Source organism: Protopterus annectens, chromosome 13.part0, assembly GCF_019279795.1.
Source record: "Protopterus annectens isolate FY-2018-M chromosome 13.part0, PAN1.0, whole genome shotgun sequence".
NCBI classification, from domain to species: Eukaryota; Metazoa; Chordata; order Ceratodontiformes; family Protopteridae; genus Protopterus; species Protopterus annectens.
Genome location: NC_056747.1, coordinates 1,326,604,523 through 1,326,622,362, shown reverse-complemented (window position 1 = coordinate 1,326,622,362; position 17,840 = coordinate 1,326,604,523). Strand labels below are relative to the sequence as shown.

General features: G+C 36.2%; 1 protein-coding gene and 1 non-coding gene across 2 annotated transcripts in view; one reads left to right on the top strand and one right to left on the bottom strand.

Annotated features, from left to right (window-relative positions):
* LOC122788060 (low-density lipoprotein receptor-related protein 2-like) overlaps positions 1–17,840 on the bottom strand; it is a 1,238,079-nt gene that overhangs the window by 497,732 nt on the left and 722,507 nt on the right. The window lies entirely within an intron of this gene.
* Positions 3,178–3,346, top strand: LOC122788528. Its single transcript, XR_006362721.1, has one exon. It is a non-coding gene; the product is annotated as a U1 spliceosomal RNA (small nuclear RNA).

The window sequence follows — 17,840 nt, the reverse complement described above, 5'->3', positions numbered from 1 at the left end:
CCTGGGCCACCAATATTAACCTTTCATCCTTTGGTTTGAATTTGCCTTTCCTTAACCACCCCTATGTTCGATCCTAATCAACGTGAGGTTGTTCCAGGAGTTTTCTATACTTGCAACTATATTTATGCATTTTCCACATTTCTTGCCTTCTCATTTGATCCTTCACCTTATAGTCTTTCTTTCGTTTTTTGGCACATTCATTTGCTGCCTGATTTTATGTACTTCTGGTTTGATTTCCATTCCCGTTTGATGTGATATGCTTCTAGACTAAGAAGGGAGGTCATCTTAGATTTATTCTCTTCATGTTTCAAAACTTTCACTACGTTTCAGTCTTCTGAGGTTAGCAAATATGTATGCAGTCCCACAAATGCAGATCTGTACATGAAATCAATTTGAAGGAGGCCCATCCCTCCTTCGGAATAGGGAATATATAATCTTGGTATGCACTGATTTTTATAAATCATTTGGTGAGCATGAAGCATCCTTCTTGTTTTCCTGTCTAATCTATCCATCACCTTTTGGGGCCAGTCAATCACTTCAAAACTGCATGTTAGGACAGGAAGAACAAATTGGTTTATAGCCTGAACGTTGTTCTTAGATGTCAATGTTTGCAAGGTTAATTTAAATCTTCTAAAGTATTCCTTACTCAGTTTTATTCACATTGTTCATGTTTTAGTGTTGATCCTTCTTCATTTCCCAAATATTTATACACTCCCTCTTGCTCAAGTTCCTTTATATCACATCTTGTCCCAAACTGATGTTTTCTTGGTGATGCAGTTTTCCTGCTTTAAAGGTTGCTTTTGCACATTTATCAAGACCAAATGACATTCTTAGATCATCTGAAAAAGTGTTGACCACTTGCAGTTGTGCTTTCAGTTCCTCATCTGATGAACTATACAGTGTTAAATCATTGACAAAGAAAAGATGAGAAGTATTTACACTTTTTTGCTTTCAGGGAGCCAAATTATAGCCTTGAACTAATCTGTTAAGCAGACTGCTTAATGTCTTAAAGGCAAGGCAAAAGAACAGCGGTGAGAGTCACCCTGAAATATCCTCCTTTGAATTTGTATCCCTGGAATAATAAATTGTCCTTTATCATGGCTTAACTGCAAAGTGGTTTGCCACTGTTTCATGGTCACTGTGATGTGTTTTTTTCAGTGTAGGGTGTATCTTATACATTTCTAATCACTCTTTTATCCATGAATGTGGGATACTGTCAAATGCTTTTTTGTAGTCTGTCCATGTCATACTTAGATTCTTCCCCTTTTTATAGTTCTCCAGTATGACTTGAACAACAAATGATCCTTTATTCCATATGTTTCCTTTATTACCCTTTTGTTCTATTGCCGTAATTGAGTTTTCTTCGAAATGACTATAAACTTTGTCAGCATCAATTCCAGTATGTAGTTGATATGTTGTTGGAAGGCAAGTTATTGGTCTATAATTTTTAGGGTAGCTTGCATGTTCACTCTTAAGTAGGAACATTGTTTTCCCTGTTGCTAGCCAGGCTGATGTCTGTTCAGGATGCACATATAAACAGTTGTTACTCATGGCTAAATCTTCATGCAAAGATGTTAATACTTTTAACCAAACATTAGGTACTCTATCTGGGCCTGAGGTTTTCCAATTAAAGGCTTTTCTTAACTTTGTTTCAATCTCTCTGGCTGTTACTTCATCCCATTTCATATCCTGTACATTTAAACTTCTTATTCTTTCTTTTACTTCTTCTATCCATTTAGCATCGTTGTTATGTTCCACAGGATCTTCATAAATATTTCTCCAAAATGTATCTATTTCTTCTTTTTTTGGCGGTCTTTCAATTCCTTTGATGATGTTTCCCAATTCTCTATAAAACTTTTTGGGTCATCAATAAATTGCTTATTTTGTACTTTTCCTTTATATTTATCTATGTATCTTCTAAGTTTGTATGCATGTGTTGATATTTTTAGTTTATTATTTGCAATAGTACATGATAAATCCTGATGTTCTGATACTGTGCATTGCTTTTATCATGTCTGTCTTTCTGAGTACTTTTGGTGATCTGTTCCCTCTTCTAACAGTGACACTTCTTGTCTTTATAGTTTTCTCTGTTCGATATTTCCATGATGGCATTCGATTTCTCCAAGTCCTTTTCCTTACGACCCTGTATTCTTGTGAATCCTGTTTACTTCTGTTATATCACATGAAACTCTACGGACTGTCCTAATTACTGTGTTCATTTGTTTTATCAAACTTCCAACTTTCTGGGTTTTATTGACCTTCTGTTGTCTATTTCTTTCATTGATCTTAATCTATCTATCCATCTCTATTAAATCAAGCAACTCTTCCCTTAGATAATTTTCTTCTAAACTGAGGGCAGAGTCTTCATTTGCCATTTACTGTGGGCATTCTATAAAAAGTTCCAGAACTTCTTCCTGTGCCACGTTCTCTTCAGTTTCACCTTGTGTCATCCATTGGTCTTTCATATGGGAACTCACTGGCCTATCACTGCACGATACTGACTATGTCAGAGTTGCCACAGTTTCCTGTTCTTTTCCCTTGCTGTATAGCTCCAACTGAACCTTTGTACTGGTTTTCTGTGGGAGGATGCAAAGTATCTTCATATGTTAACTGATTGGATACTTCCTGCTCCACTGGTTTCACCTTAATTTGGGTGTCCATTCCTCCATCCAGTTGCGTTGTTATTTGAGTTAAATTTTCTACACTAAATCATTAACTTTTCAGGTAATCCATAACCTCATTTTCTATTTCTTTAACTTCTCCAGTACTAATCCTCTTTTCCACTTTTTCCTCATTGTTTTTTTATTTTTTGTATTAAAAATATTCCATATCCAATGTCTTTGCCTGTATTTTTCTTCAAATATCTTCGATGCTGCTCTTTTTGCTTTGATTAATTTTGCTTTCTCCTTTGCATAAATCTTGCGCTGTATTATTTATTTAACATTTGCTAACCGGGAAGGTCTGACTAGGACAGAGCCTATTTTCAAGGGAAGCCTGGGGAGAAACACTCCAGCCACATATCTTTAGTATGTGGGAGGAAACCAGAGTACCCAGAGGAAACCCATACGAATGTAGGGAGGACATGCAGACTACACACACAAGGTAACCCCAGCCGAGAAATGAACAGGAGAACCTCTCGCTGTGAAGTGACAATGTTAACCACTGCACCACTGCACCACCATTATCTGACAGGGGGAATACCACAATCAAGAAGATGTTTTCCCCAGGGCAAGGCTTTTTCATTGCACACTTTGGCTGGATTGACCCCTGTGATTTCCCAAAATGTGGGAAACTCAACTGCATAAATTTTCTTTCCCATGTAAATACTTCTTCAGATGTCTCCTGATCCTCTTGTATCTCCTTACTTTGGGGACTAGATGTTCCATCATGCTGTGATATGACACTGAACCCTTCACTTCACAAATATTCCATAACTTTAGCTTATATTTTTTTAGCTTCTACTTGACTACTTTTCTGTTCTACATTCCCTCTTTGTGATTTTTTTTTTATTGTGAAATTTTGCATCTCTGCATGCCTTTGCCTATATTTCTCTTTGACTATCTTTGGGGCTGCCTTTTTTGTGTTGATTAATTTGGCTTTCTCCTTTGCATAAATATTGTACCATATCAGATGTCTCTTTCTTTCCCATAGCCATATTTCTTTTTATACCCTTCAAACGTCTCTAAATTTTGTTCTTTAAATTTTTGCACTTCCTCAGTCACTTCTATTTCCAAACAGCATAAGGTTTCTTGGTCTATATACTGTTTTTCATGGATCTGTTGTATTAATGAACACAAGTTTTTATTTGTAGCTTCTGACAGTTATTTTCTTTTGGAAGTATTTTTCTTTCCTCTAATGTTGCTCTTTATCTTTCCATATATCTTTTGTTTGGAAATTCTGGGCTTTTTGCATAATAATAACAATACATAATTTCTTTCTTATCCTCAGTAGTCCACTCTATTGTCTGCATAGCTCTTTTCTGGCCTATCAGTTTTTGTGATTTTGTGAACTGCTACTTCCTTCTTATTTCCTTTAGTGTAACTAATAGCATGAGATGTGAAACTGTATCAAATGCTCCGGACTGGCCTAAAAATAGCATTGCAAGCATTTTGCTTTGATTTCATCTGTTAGGAATACAGATTACAGAAGTTAGTTCTGTTTCTGTACTGCGTCTTGTGTTGTAGAAAGTAACTTATTCTCTCTTATGTAGCTGACACCTGTATGTGAACTATTTTAGTTCAAGTAATTTGACATATTTATGTTAGGGGATAACAGAGGATTGTTTCCATAGTGTAGGGACTATTTATTCATGGAGAGAGCAATTTATAATTATAGATATGGGTATGCAATAGTTTCTGTTGGTGTTTTGAGATACACTACTAATTGGTTATCTGCAGCAAGAAAGGTGAGTTTAATTATTTATTTTATTTTTTTATCATGGTGGTAGGACTTGCAGTAAGTTGGACTAGGGTGGCGTCAGTGACCCTGTCACTTACTGATGTGTTGTGTACATTGGATTTATTAAGGACATTTGCAATGTAGTATCAGTTACATTTGCATGCCATGTTATTGATTATTTCATCTGTAAAAGGGCAGGGACATGATTTTTGATCAGGCTGAATATCTTTAACTGCTTACCAAAGCTGCCTCTGAGTTTTACAGTGTTTTTCATGTTTACTACTGTAGTAGTTTTGTTTAGCCTTAAGGATTGCATTCCTAGTTAAGTTTTCTAAGTGCTGATATTGTTGCAAATTAATTGTCTTTTTCTTTATGCCATTTTATTCACTCTATCTCTGTTATGCATTAATGTTTTATATCTGCAGTGAACCGTGAAGTTTGATTTGATTGGACTGTCTTCTTGTGTCAATGTGCTAGAGAGTTTAATATGGAGAGAAAGGTTTTGTTAAAGTTTGTTACTGCAATATCTAAAGTCAATTTTTTTAACGGTTCCCAGTTGCTATACTTAGGGACACAGAAGAATGTTTCCTTATTGAATGTGGTTGTATTTCTAACATTCTTTATTGGATGCTTCTATGTATTTTGGTATGTTTCCATATGTCAAAAATTGTATTATTCTCAGTAGTGATGTCAGGCATAATTCCTGCTTTGGAAAGTTAGACAAGTGTGGTAGTAGTATCCACTTCAAAATGCATTCTCTTCCACTTGCTGTATTGGCTCTTACAGTTGTAAGTGTTAACAGTGTTAATTCAGATAAATTGATAGTACGTTAAGCAGTTTTGTGAGTGCACTTAGGCCAATAAATTTTAAGGTCACATAGGATTATTGCTTCAAATAATATGGTTGAAGTTGTCCATGCTAATATGTCTTCAAACTCTGATGTATCTATACTAGGAGCAGTGGTGGGGTGATTCAGGCGGCTGCCTGAGGCCCTTGACTCAGAGAGGCCTATAGCTAGATGTCTACATACTACCTAGTCTGCTGTTTTTGTTATGTTTCAGAACTGCCTGAGTACCTTATAACAGAAGCTGACTTTTAAACAGACCGTACAGCACCAGAAGGCAAGGTCAATGTGGGAAGCAAGAATGCACATAGTGTGTGTGTGTGTGTGTGTGTGTGTGTGTGTGTGTGTGTGTGTGTGTGTGTGTGTGTGTGTGTGTGTGTGTAATTTTCACTATATATATTTATATCTATCTCTTTCTCTCTATATATATATGTGTATATATATATATATATATATATATATATATATATATATATATATATATGTATATATATATCTATATCTATATCTATATATATATATATATGTGTGTGTGTGTGTGTGTGTGTGTGTGTGCATGTGTATATATAGGTATAGCTATAGCTATAGATATAGATATAGGTATAGATATAGATATAGATATAGATATAGGTGTGTGTGTGTGTGTGTGTGTGTGTGTGTGTGTGTGTGTGTGTGTATGCACACACATGCGTGGTCACAGAGGTCATAGTTCTTAACTTTCCTTGATTTTTGTCCTCATATTTGTAATCAATTCTCATAAAATCTGTGGCTTTCTGGTACAGTATTGTGGACTGCAGTCACTAAATAATGACAAATGCGATTTTCAGACTTCATACCCTTCAGAAAATGGTTGTTAATGCAAAACTATTATACTAGCAACTTTCTAAATACATAAAAACAATATTTAACATCTGTTCCTGATTTTGGATCTTTGTCTCTCATTCCCGTGTTAAGAAGCTGAGAAGGCATGCGGTGTAATGGGTAGCAGTGTATGATTCTCAAAACTGCGACCTGTAAATACACCGCTAGGTGATTATCTATATAACTGTGAAATACACTGATAGGTTGTTATCTATATATTTGTTTATTCACTTAATCACAAGCAAACATTTGAGGTGCACTCAGTCATGCAAAAGGATGTAATTCATGGCCTCATCTTTTGTTTTTGTTTTTATGTCTATGATTACTTTCCATACAGTTTCTTTATATTGTTTAGCTATGAATCTTTGATGGTTTCTGCTCAAACGTTGCTAAGAGGTTGGCTACAAGACATTTTTAGATCACTATATATATATATATATATATATATATATATATATATATATATATATATATATATATATACACACACACACACACACACACACACACACACACACACACACACACACAATCAACCCACCCCTCAAACATCTTCTTAGTACACACTGGTCTTTTCACTATGCCTCTGAATTGACCTTTGATAGGACTTACTGGTGCTAATTAAGAGCTTTTTTCCTTACAATACCAACTTTCCTCCCAGTTTCACACTTCCCTTCATCTCCATCCTGCACATGTATGTTGTGATTTTTAGAAGACTAGGGAAGGTAGGTTGAACCCCTGCATCTTATTATTATAGTTCTAAGATCTAGTAAATTTTAACTTTCCTTAAAACCTATACAACAGATGCCAACCGCATGGTGCAATCTCAGCAACACATCCTGTAAAAGACCGATTGTCTGAATATTAACTTTGCTTAGCTAAAAAAAATTCCTCGTCCCCCTAACACTATAAAAAATTGGAAAGTTCAAGAGAAAGGCAGAAAGCCATATCCCATCACCATCCCATGCTTTGAGTTACTTGGCCCACTTTAAACATGTACTTGATTGTAATTTAACCTCTTTATTACATAAACACGTTAACCCCCTTTGACACTTTATTTTTCCAGGCACCTTAGCTAGCCTGTATGTATAGCTCTACAAGCTAAGTTTCGATTAGATTAACAAACAAGGCTCACATCCTACTGGTCTAATCCTGTACTCCCCCCATATCAGGTTTTCTATTTGCACATGCACATACCTTCAAAAGTTTCCGGTCACATTTCTCTATCTGGCCCCCTCACCTACCCACTCAGAACTAGGAAAGGTGCATAAAACCCCTAGTACTAATTATGTCAATTGCAGCATCTGGTGAACCTGAGATCGAGTATATTTGAACCTGAGATCGAGTATATTTTGCTTTCCATTAGGTCAAGACTACATACACCAGCCGTGGTATGATCTCAGTGTCAAATTCCATCCACATTCCTGTGATCACCTTTACTAAGCGCAGCACCATTCCTCATCTCCTATTTTCACAGACATACTTTTCGGTGGTGTTCCCATTCCCTATACCTCTCACTCTCATTTATCTCTGCGGCACATTTCCATTGCCTGGTCCATCTCCATCCTGCACATTTATGTTAAGATGTTGTTAAAATACTAGGAAGGTATGTTGAACCTCTTGCTGTGTCTTTCGGCTTTTCCCGGTTAGGGGTCACCACAGTGGAACTCCGGTCTGCTAATGATTGGCAGTAGATTTTTATGTGCTGAGTTGCCAGCCCTAACGCACAACCTTCAATGAAGGTACACCCATTCACGCATGTCTCAACGCAGAAGACGCTCTAGCTGAGAGTCAAAGCGGTCAGCGTCTTACTGTGAGCGACAACCCTACCACAGCACCACCATCGCGGATGTGTATGTTGAACCTCTTATTATTTCAAATATAAGATCTAGTGATCCAAAGATTGAGTAAACGTTTAGCTTTCCTTAAACCTTACATAATGGACCCTGTCCACATGGTACGATCTCAGCACCACATTCCATAATAGACTGATCACCTGAATTTTTTATTTATTTATTTTATTTTACATTTGTTTACTGGGATAGTCCGACTGGACACAAGTCTGTTTTCAGCAGAGGCATGGGGAGAAAAGCTACAAGTATCTTTTACAATACAGTTCATGCAATAAAGTACAATACAGGGTTTTGGGCCTCCTGTGGAGGAAAGCTCCAAGTATCATTTACAAAATTGTTCAAGCAAGAAATACAATACAGTGGCTTTTGTACATATAACACATTTTCATCTATGTAACAATCATCTCAAAATATCAAGTGGGTCTAAAGTCATAACACAGAGGAATTGGAAGAGCAATGATTTTACTTTCAGACAGTAATTAAAGTTGTCCATGTAAATAAGATACAGTTAGCAGTGGGATTGTTGGTATACTAGAGAGGTTGTAGATGTTAACTAATATAGTGAAGTTTATAGAGCTTAGAAGGTTTGTTCCTTTAGAGGGTGGTAGATGCTAGTTTTGCTGGAGAAGTTAGTAGAGTATTAGTGTGGCTTACCCAGGGGAGTAGCATGAACAGAGCCACTTTTTAGTATAGTGGTTTTTAAGCTTAGCTTGGGCAATTGAACAGTAATGAATATTACTTCTGCTTAGCGTAAAACCATTCCCCATCCCCCTAACACTAAAAAAATGGAAAATTCAAGTAAAGGGCAGAAAGCCCATAGTTGTGTTATGCTATTTTATGCTTGTTACTTTGTTCATAAAATGAGGCAGATCCAAAGAAGCAATTTATTCTATGGAAAAGCGCTGCTACAAAGACAGTTTAATACTTTGGATTATTTAATTATTTATCCATTGTTTTCCTTCTAACTGCTTCTCGTAGTTTTCACACAGAGTCAGACAACATTAAAAACTAAACTAGATTTAAAAAAATCCATTTCCAATCCACAAAGACAAAACAATTATGTTTCGCTACAAATTCTCTCAGTCCTCTAACTCTGAGTGTTTAGTTGTTCGACGATTTAAGGGCTAGTACTATTTATTTAGAGTTGTTTGTTTTAACATACTGACGTATAACAGATTTATGAAGATTTATTATTTACATGTTATTTTTTTTTTAAATGAAGTTTTTTTGTTTGTTTTACTGGATTAAAGGATCTCTTAAACACATGGGCAGGGACTTACTGTAAGGTATTTGCCCACTGAGTCTGCCACATCACCATTGGCAAACCTACCTCTGATACCCTCCCTACAAACATACCCATGCTATGTCCAATAAAAGTAAACTAACTGTCTTTAAACTATGCACTATTTGGCCAGTGCTCATCTGCCTAATCGGAGGAGAAGAAAAATAAAATACTTTTTAAGCCAATTGACTGCCTGACTTCTAGACTACACAGAAATTAAAACTACTTGCCTGATTGATTAAACACATGAATATCCGACACTTCCTAAGTGTACGGAAGCCTATCTAAACTGCTGCTTGAAGTCACTACTTAACGTATGTGACATTGATTTTTAACAGATTTTTATGGTTAGTAGTGACAGTTTAAGCCACTGACATTAGGTTAACAGTAATTCTCCTGTTCTGTGTTTTTACACGAGTCGAACTGTAACCTCTTTGGTACCAATGGCCAAAAGATTACTTTCACAATCAGGTGCTTATTGTGATGAAAATCCTTGTTTTCATTATATCTATATCCATGGCAGGGGTAGCCACCCGGCAGTGCAAACCTTGGTTTGAGATGATTGTCACTGTTGAAGTAACACCCCGACTCCATGTGCAAAATGGGAAAAAGGGGTTGAGGATGGATGGATTGATGTATATATTGACTGCAAACTTATAACAAAACTGTATAAATACTTGGTTCCTGCATCCCCAAGTAGTTATAATATAAAAGAAGGAACAATTGTAGTAAACAAGAGCATCATTATATGATCCTTGTTCTTTGGATAGACTCCTTGGTTTCCTTGCTTTGTTGACTGCTGACAGTGTTGTTATTATTTGGCTGTGAACATACAGCATGAAGTGAATAAGTATAATGTTAATAATGTAATAGTTCAATTCTCAAATGGGGTGCCTTCTGTGTGAAGTTTGCATCTCCTCTCTGTATACACATAGGTTTCCACCTGTTATTCTGGTTTCCTCCCACATTCTAAAGACATGCAGTAGGTAGAGTGAACATTCTAAATTGGCCATAGGTGTGTGTGTGTGTGTGTGTGTGTGTGTGTGTGTGTGTGTGTGTGTGTGTGTGTGTGTGTGTGTGTGTGTGTGTATGTATGTGGAACGGCAGAATAACCATGGCAGGACTAGCCACCCAGATGATTGTATCTGTTGAAGTGACACCCTGACCCCATGTGCAAAAATGGGAAAAAGTGGTTGTGGATGGGTGGATGGATTTTAACTATGAATACATTTTTAATTTAGCTTGTCTTGTCAGGTTTGTGATTTTGAAGTGCACTGTACCGGGCTACAAATGTTTGTGTATTACTTAGTGCACTGAGTAAGGCTATGAGCTCTGAATAAGCTGTTTCCTGTAGTGTAATGCTTTTTTCCCTAAGCCTTTGTTTATCTACTATGCGATTCTGACCAAGTCACTTCACCATACAGTGCTCTTGGGCTAACCCTGAAAAATGACAGTTGGGTCTACACATTTGTGTTTTGAATTCCTGTACAATTCACATAGCTACTAAGTAGTGCTTTACAATATGTTGTCTGACTATGAATTATAGCATATCTCTTTTAGTTTAATGGGTTTCCAGATGCGTTTTCAAACAAAGTTGAGTTCAAAGGAAGAGAGAAATTTACTGTTTCCCCAAGATAAATCTCCCTTCAATGTATTTTAATTTGCTTTTGTTTAGTAAATGTCTGTCAGTATTTCGCTGTAAAATTTGAAATACAAGCTTTAAATTAAAAATCTCTGTGATAATTGTCAAAGTAAATAAGAAAATAGTATGCACACTGACAAGTTTGAACAGTGTTTTACGGTAATTAAGGAGAGACAGCCAAGTAATGGGATATTGGTATGGGTTTGGGGTGGGGCTGGCTCATTTTCCCATACAGGGAGGGCCCTTTGGCTATGATCTGATTCTGTGGACTCTGGAGATGTATGCTGCAGCAATATGGAATTATTAGCCATTTAGGTAGGTCAGACCTATACTGACTAGTGTCATAGGGTATATCTATTCTTGATTACTGGGAAGATATAGGGAAGTAAAAATGAGATGTAGGTATCAAGCAAGTATGTAATCCCCACTTCAAAAAGCAGTATGTTGTATGCAGTAATATTTCTGATTTTTGTATGACTTATGGGCTGTTGAACAAAAGATGGTGTGATACATGCATTGTCTTTGTTTTGCTTTATTCATTGCAGTGGAGTATGAATTCATTTATTGATAGGCCTGTACATAGAGTCTAAACATGCTTCATTGTAGTAATAAGTTTGCAACACCTGCTTTAAATCCACCAACAAATGTGAAGGGATTGGCATTTGTAAGGTCAGTATGGTCTGCATTATTCAATGATGTCCAGAACTGCCTGATCTTCTGTGTGCATTACACTGCCATTGTTTCATGTTACTGTGCTGCAGCCTTCTCTACAAAACTGGATTGTAAAGAATGTCTGCACTTAGTTAAAAACTGTTGTGCTGTCAGTTAGTCCAGTGGACTAAAGCTCCAACTTGTTAATGAGTTGCTTCCTGGGGCAATGGTGCAGGGTTTGACTCTTTCCTGTTTCACTTGCCTTCTTTGTGACCTTGATCTATTCACTTAACCATACAGTGATCTGGGGTAATTGGGAATTTGAGCTTGTCTCTTTAATGGTCTCCTAGACTACATGCCTATTAACTACCTATGAATCTGTGGTTGTTTTTTTGTCAGCCATTTCATATTGCATAGTTGATCATGCTCAGGAAATGTTATGGCAATATCATCATCAAAACATTTTTAATGCAACATAGAACCATTTACTCTTTTATATATATATATATATATATATATATATATATATATATATATATATACACACAGAAGCACTTTACTATCTCGAAATATTGAAATCTCAAATTTCAGTATTTTGAGATGAAAACGCCAAAAGTACAGTTGAGGCAAACTGCATTTGATCGAATTCAAAGTGTCGAATTCGCGGTTGTAGTGGTGCAGTATGTGGGATTTGCTATGTTTGTAAGGTGTGGTGTGCTGTGGGATATGGTTTGCCTGCCATTGTGTGGATATATGTGGAGATTCAGGTTAAGTGCTGTTTTTTTAAGGGTTTTGGGTAGGGATTTGAGTGCATGTGAGTGTGTTAGGAAGTTTTAGGTGCAGGTTAGGGTATGTAGATAAGAGTGTGAGTGTGTAATTGTTGAGAGCGGTGGTGTTTGTACGTATGTGGTGTGTGTTTGTGCAAGGGGAATATAGCAGTGGTGGGTTTAGTGTCTTTGTCTTTTGTGCAACCTCGGAGTTAGTATATATAAGTAGCGGGGGGGGGTAGAGCTCAAAAGTGTGTATTTTTGTTGTTGTGTTTGTGTGTGTTTTGTTGGTTTGTTGTAGTGTGCGGAGGAAAGTGTACGTATGTTTATTTGTGTGGTGGTGGGTATATTTAAAAGTAGCGATTTTGAATTTCGTGATTTTGGGGTTTCGATATTGTGAAAATTTGGCTTTATAGTCTCGAGATACTGAGATTCAAGATTTCAGTATTTCAAGATTATAACGTGAATCCATATATATATACATACATATATATATATATATATATATATATATATATATAAAGAGAGAGGGAGAAAGAGACAGAGATTATTCTAGACAGTTACAAAGAAACCCTTTTGGCTACTGATTGACTTTTGAGATGGATTTAGAAAAGAAAGGACAAAAGATGAGATGAAAATTAGTTATCTTGAATGGGTTCCAGAAGGAGGGGGTACAAACAAGTGTATGAAAGTGACTCGTACAAAAGCTTGTAAAGTAATGTAGAAGCATTAAATATTTTCTAGCATAACGTTATTATGCTATAGATAAGATGTGGCAGTCATGTTTATGCTGTGATGAAACGAAAATAAACTCCATTCAGGAGAACCTGCAACCATGAGATAGAAGTCAAACCAAATGTAATTAATTTGGGAAGATCATATTTAATTATGGGTATCTAAAAAATGTTACCAACGACAGATGAATTTTCTGGTGTAAGTAAATGTGAAACACTGCACACTTCTTTTTAAGTGAGAAGTTTTCATCTTGCCCTAGGCTAACATGATATGAAAGAGAGCTGGTTGAACCCAGTGACACCCAAAGATACTTACAATACAGCATGTCTGTTTTTTTGAAGATTATACTTTCTAATTGAAAAGAAACAATCTGATGTTGGCATATGTCATGAAACAGCCCTACCATGGTTGTGGGAAATCTGTTTTAAGTTGCTTCTGGATAAGTGACTGGCCAGTAACAGAGAGATTGTTGCAAAGTATTGTAAACTGAGTGGAACCAGGTTACCTCCACATAGGAGGGACCGCAGTTCTCAAAAACATATGTCCACATATGTATGTAAAGCTCACCTTAGTAAAATTAACAGAGCATATAAATAAGTGCTTCATAGTTAATACAGTCAGGCAGCTCCATAGTAATAGGACTGATGTTTATTGCCTGATTAAGTTGTTTATTTCTTCAAACCAATATTAAATGTAGCATGGGTATTCCTGACAACCTCATTTGTATATGAGATTTTTTTGCCTGCAAGCAAGTTTTGTATTTACATCTCATACATACGGTGTTATATTTTTATTTTTTAATGATTATCTGGTTATGTGATTTGCTACATTGCCTTAGGATGCCCAGATCTACCAAGCTGGCCACAGAGACATTTATAAATTGAATATCCGTGTTGTCAGGTCCTGTAATAGGGTGGGCTGTTTAGGATTAAGGATTTTTTTAAATAGGCGTCTCCAAGGGTAGTTTCTGGGGTTACGGGTAAGACATTATATAGTGCTAGGATATGGTAGCGCTATTCCATTTGCAAGCTTGCTGTTCTAAGCTTAATTCCATACAATGCCACACCTTTTAACAGGTTTTGGACCCAATTCTAACTTTATAGGGAAATTGTACTGTCTAGGTGTTTGCTACTGTACAGGGCACTGCTAACCGCTGCTGCCCTGTGGGCAGCTCCATGTAAACTTTATACCAGAGTCAAAAGCTTGAAAACTGACTCCTATAGACTCTAGCCAATAGACAGCCACACTTTGAGCTCCTTGGAGTGCTTCCCAACTTCGACAGAGCAGGTAAACACATGCTACAAGATGGATGAACCTGGAATTTCTTAATGTAAAAGCACAGCAAAAGCAGGTCTCAAGTGCAGATTAAACAACGAACAACTACCAAACAACCAAGTCCCTGGTTAATTTACCCTTCAGTACGGTGATTTGGAGATCATCAAAACTATAAAAGCTAGCAGAGAAGTGACTATTTTTCCACAAAATTAAATAAATGCTTTCAAAATGATTAAAAAACAGTAGTGATCGCTGTATAAAGCAAATACAAGTGCAGTTAATTGAGAAAATATTCTTATCTTAGCCTGGATGGCTCTGGATGCAGATGAAACACTTGAAAAGTGTATTCAAGATGCTACTTTGTAAGACACCAAAATGGCTGTAGAAAATGTTATATATTTGCAGAACACAAATGTGATTTAGGAGTGAGTTATAAGCATGGAGGTTAGAAGCATTTAGCAAATACACTGAGTCATTCTTACTTAAAGAATATGAAAGAAGATCTTGGAGATAAACTGGAAGTTAACTGGATTATACTGCAACTATGTCAGAAAAGAAGCTTTAAGAGTTGAACAAGTTGGGAAGAGTTAGAGAGCCATAAGAAAGAAATGCATCCATAATTTCATTTAAAGAAATATTATCTGCATGTAGGTCTTGTTCAAATTGGTTAAAGAGATACTTCCAAATATGTTTAGAGAAGAGATTTTGGAGAGAATGTACAGATCTCATTTGGGCATAGTAAAATGGAAAAAAAAAAGAATATGTGATGTATTATTTAGCCAGGAGTATATGTGTAGGTAAAACAAGTTCTTCAGAATTGTGTGTAATGATTAGCATTATAAGGATCAGACAGAAGTAATAATGTTAGTCATCTCAAAGTAGACAACAAAGTAAGACATACAGATTTACTCCAGTATCAAGAGAATACATATATGTTATGTGTTGCCTGCTATTCAAAGTTTCTTGATTTTGTGAGCACACTGAGAGCTGCATTTTCTAGACATAGCGCTTCCATATTGCAGATATCATATCAAACAATGGCTAGGGGTATGCTACTGCTGAATTTACATCCTTTTTGAGCAGTGAGAAGTTCTGTGTGTTATTCCTAGTCCTAACTGTGCACTGTTAAAAGATGAGAATGTTTGAAGAAATAACAGATCGCTAACAGTTCCTCTTTGTGGAGTCTGTACCTCCTACTTGTGTTGGTGTGCATTTTTATTAGGTGCTCTGGTTACATCACACATCATGTGTGCGCGTTCATGTGTGTGTGTGTGTGTGTGTGTGTGTGTCCTGTAATAGGCCAGGTCTTGCCTCACTTTAGTTTCTGAACCTCGTACCACTGAGTACAGAAAGAAGGTCTAACTGTCATTACCCTATAAAGGATTAAGTCGATATATGTCCTGTAACTTGGCATTGTTGAACTACAGGTATAGTCTGATCTACAAGTTGTTGCTATATGACCTGTAACAATTTTAATGTGCTACAGATTCCTATGTCTGCTTCTTTGTTGACTCCTGAGCATCAGAGTCAGATTCAAGACAGACTGAGACTGAATTATTCCAGAGAAATATTCTACTGTAGTAGGCTATACAAGACTGTTTCAGATTAAAGAAGGAGATGATAGATTTCAACAAAGATTATATAAGAAACCATTTAAAAAAGCAAGCATATCTATAATGAAAACATCACATGTTAAACTCCTAGAAAGAAACAGAAGACATTTATTCAAAACAAATGAATTTCAAAGTGACTGTGAAAGGCACAGAGAGACTTTATCCTTGACTCTTCAAGTCAGCAGAGATATCTACAAAGCTCTAAGGCGTCACATCCAGTAAGATAACCACAGAGAGCTTCCATAAAGGATTCAAGAGAACTTCAGCTAGAACTGTCACTCGTCACCAAGAAATGATGACCCCAGTTAACAAACAAACATATGAATAGAAATAAATAAATACTTAAAAATATAGATAGATCGACAGATGCAAGATTCATATTCAGATGCAGATATCATTGACATGTTTGTGCCCTCATTTCCAAAGAGTAAATAGAAAGGATCATTAAAGCAACCATCTCAGCATATCAGTTCATGAATTGTGAAATGCAGAAATGTTTTAACTACGAGATTTTGCAGAATCTCTTATAATGTGGTGATTCAACTATTATGCTGCTAAAAATTAAAAATAATATAGAAATGTGTCATCAATGCAGTAAGCAAGCTAGTTATTATTATTATTATTATTAATAATGTGGGCTGCATAATTTATGTAAGGCCAGTTAACCAAACAGAACTGACCCAAGCATCTCACCAAATGCAGGCAATCCACATCTCAGAGAAAGGAAAGCACTCTTGTTCTTGTAAAACTCTAAAGTAATCTTAGTTTTGACAGCTGGGACCTTTGAGCTGCTTGTAGAAATTAATGATGGTGTAGGGGCATACATTAAACATGGAGATATCGGGAACTTTGCACCCTGAAAAATCGTTTCTTTTCTTGGGTTCAAAGATTAGTTTTTATCACAGAGGACTTTGAAATGGGTGTTGCACTAACAGTAACACATTCAGTGTTCTACAACGTAGGCATTCCTAATGTATTTGGTCAATTAATAAATATATGTTAAGCTTACAATTAAGTATTGTGCTGGGAGCTAATTTGTAAAGAAAGAATATTACTTTTATATACTTTGATACAGGATGACAGTGAAACATACAGATCAGTATTCAAAATAGCTTAACTTTATTAAGATTCAGAGTATGGTGCACATTACAAAGTACATGCAGATTTCTGAGAAGAAAACTACACTAGCTGAGTCTAAAGCAAGAATGCAGCCAGGAATATAATATGGAAGTCATGGGGTAAAATGAATTTTAAGGGGAGGGCAACATTTTGCACAGCACAGGGACATCAAATATCCCAGCTTCAGTCATACAGATGGAGATAAAAGAGTAGACGTGAGACAGTAAAATAAAAAAATAAATGATCAAATAAATAAATAAATAAATAAACACTACTCAGAGATTATGCTCCATGTTTTACATTTGTCCTAATGCTGAAACCGGCCCATTGAGCTCAGTGTTCTACCTCAGTAAACAAATTAAAATATAATAAATTTCACTAGCTGCCCAAATAAAGGCTTCTAATTTAATGTTTTTAGAACACATGACCCACCTTTAGTTTCATATAGCACAGGGCTTTGGTAAATATAAATGTGAATATTCTAACTACACTCCTGGTGAGGTGGGGACAATAAGTAGTTGCACAATTCCAAACACTTTTGTTATATCCATGCTCTAAAAACAGATTAGTGTCTCGTGATCTCACTGATTTTGTGGCATGGCTTCAGAAGAAAATATAAATATTTAAACATCATTAGAAATCATCAAAGTATCAAAGCTGATACTCTGTCTGCTGTAGAACTGAATTAGGTTATTTAGTAGGTAAAATGTGTTTGTGCTGTGGACCTACACTAAAAATAAAACTACAGCAGAAATATTATAGGGGCAAAAATTTGAATGGTATTTGGCCTTGTAGTCAAA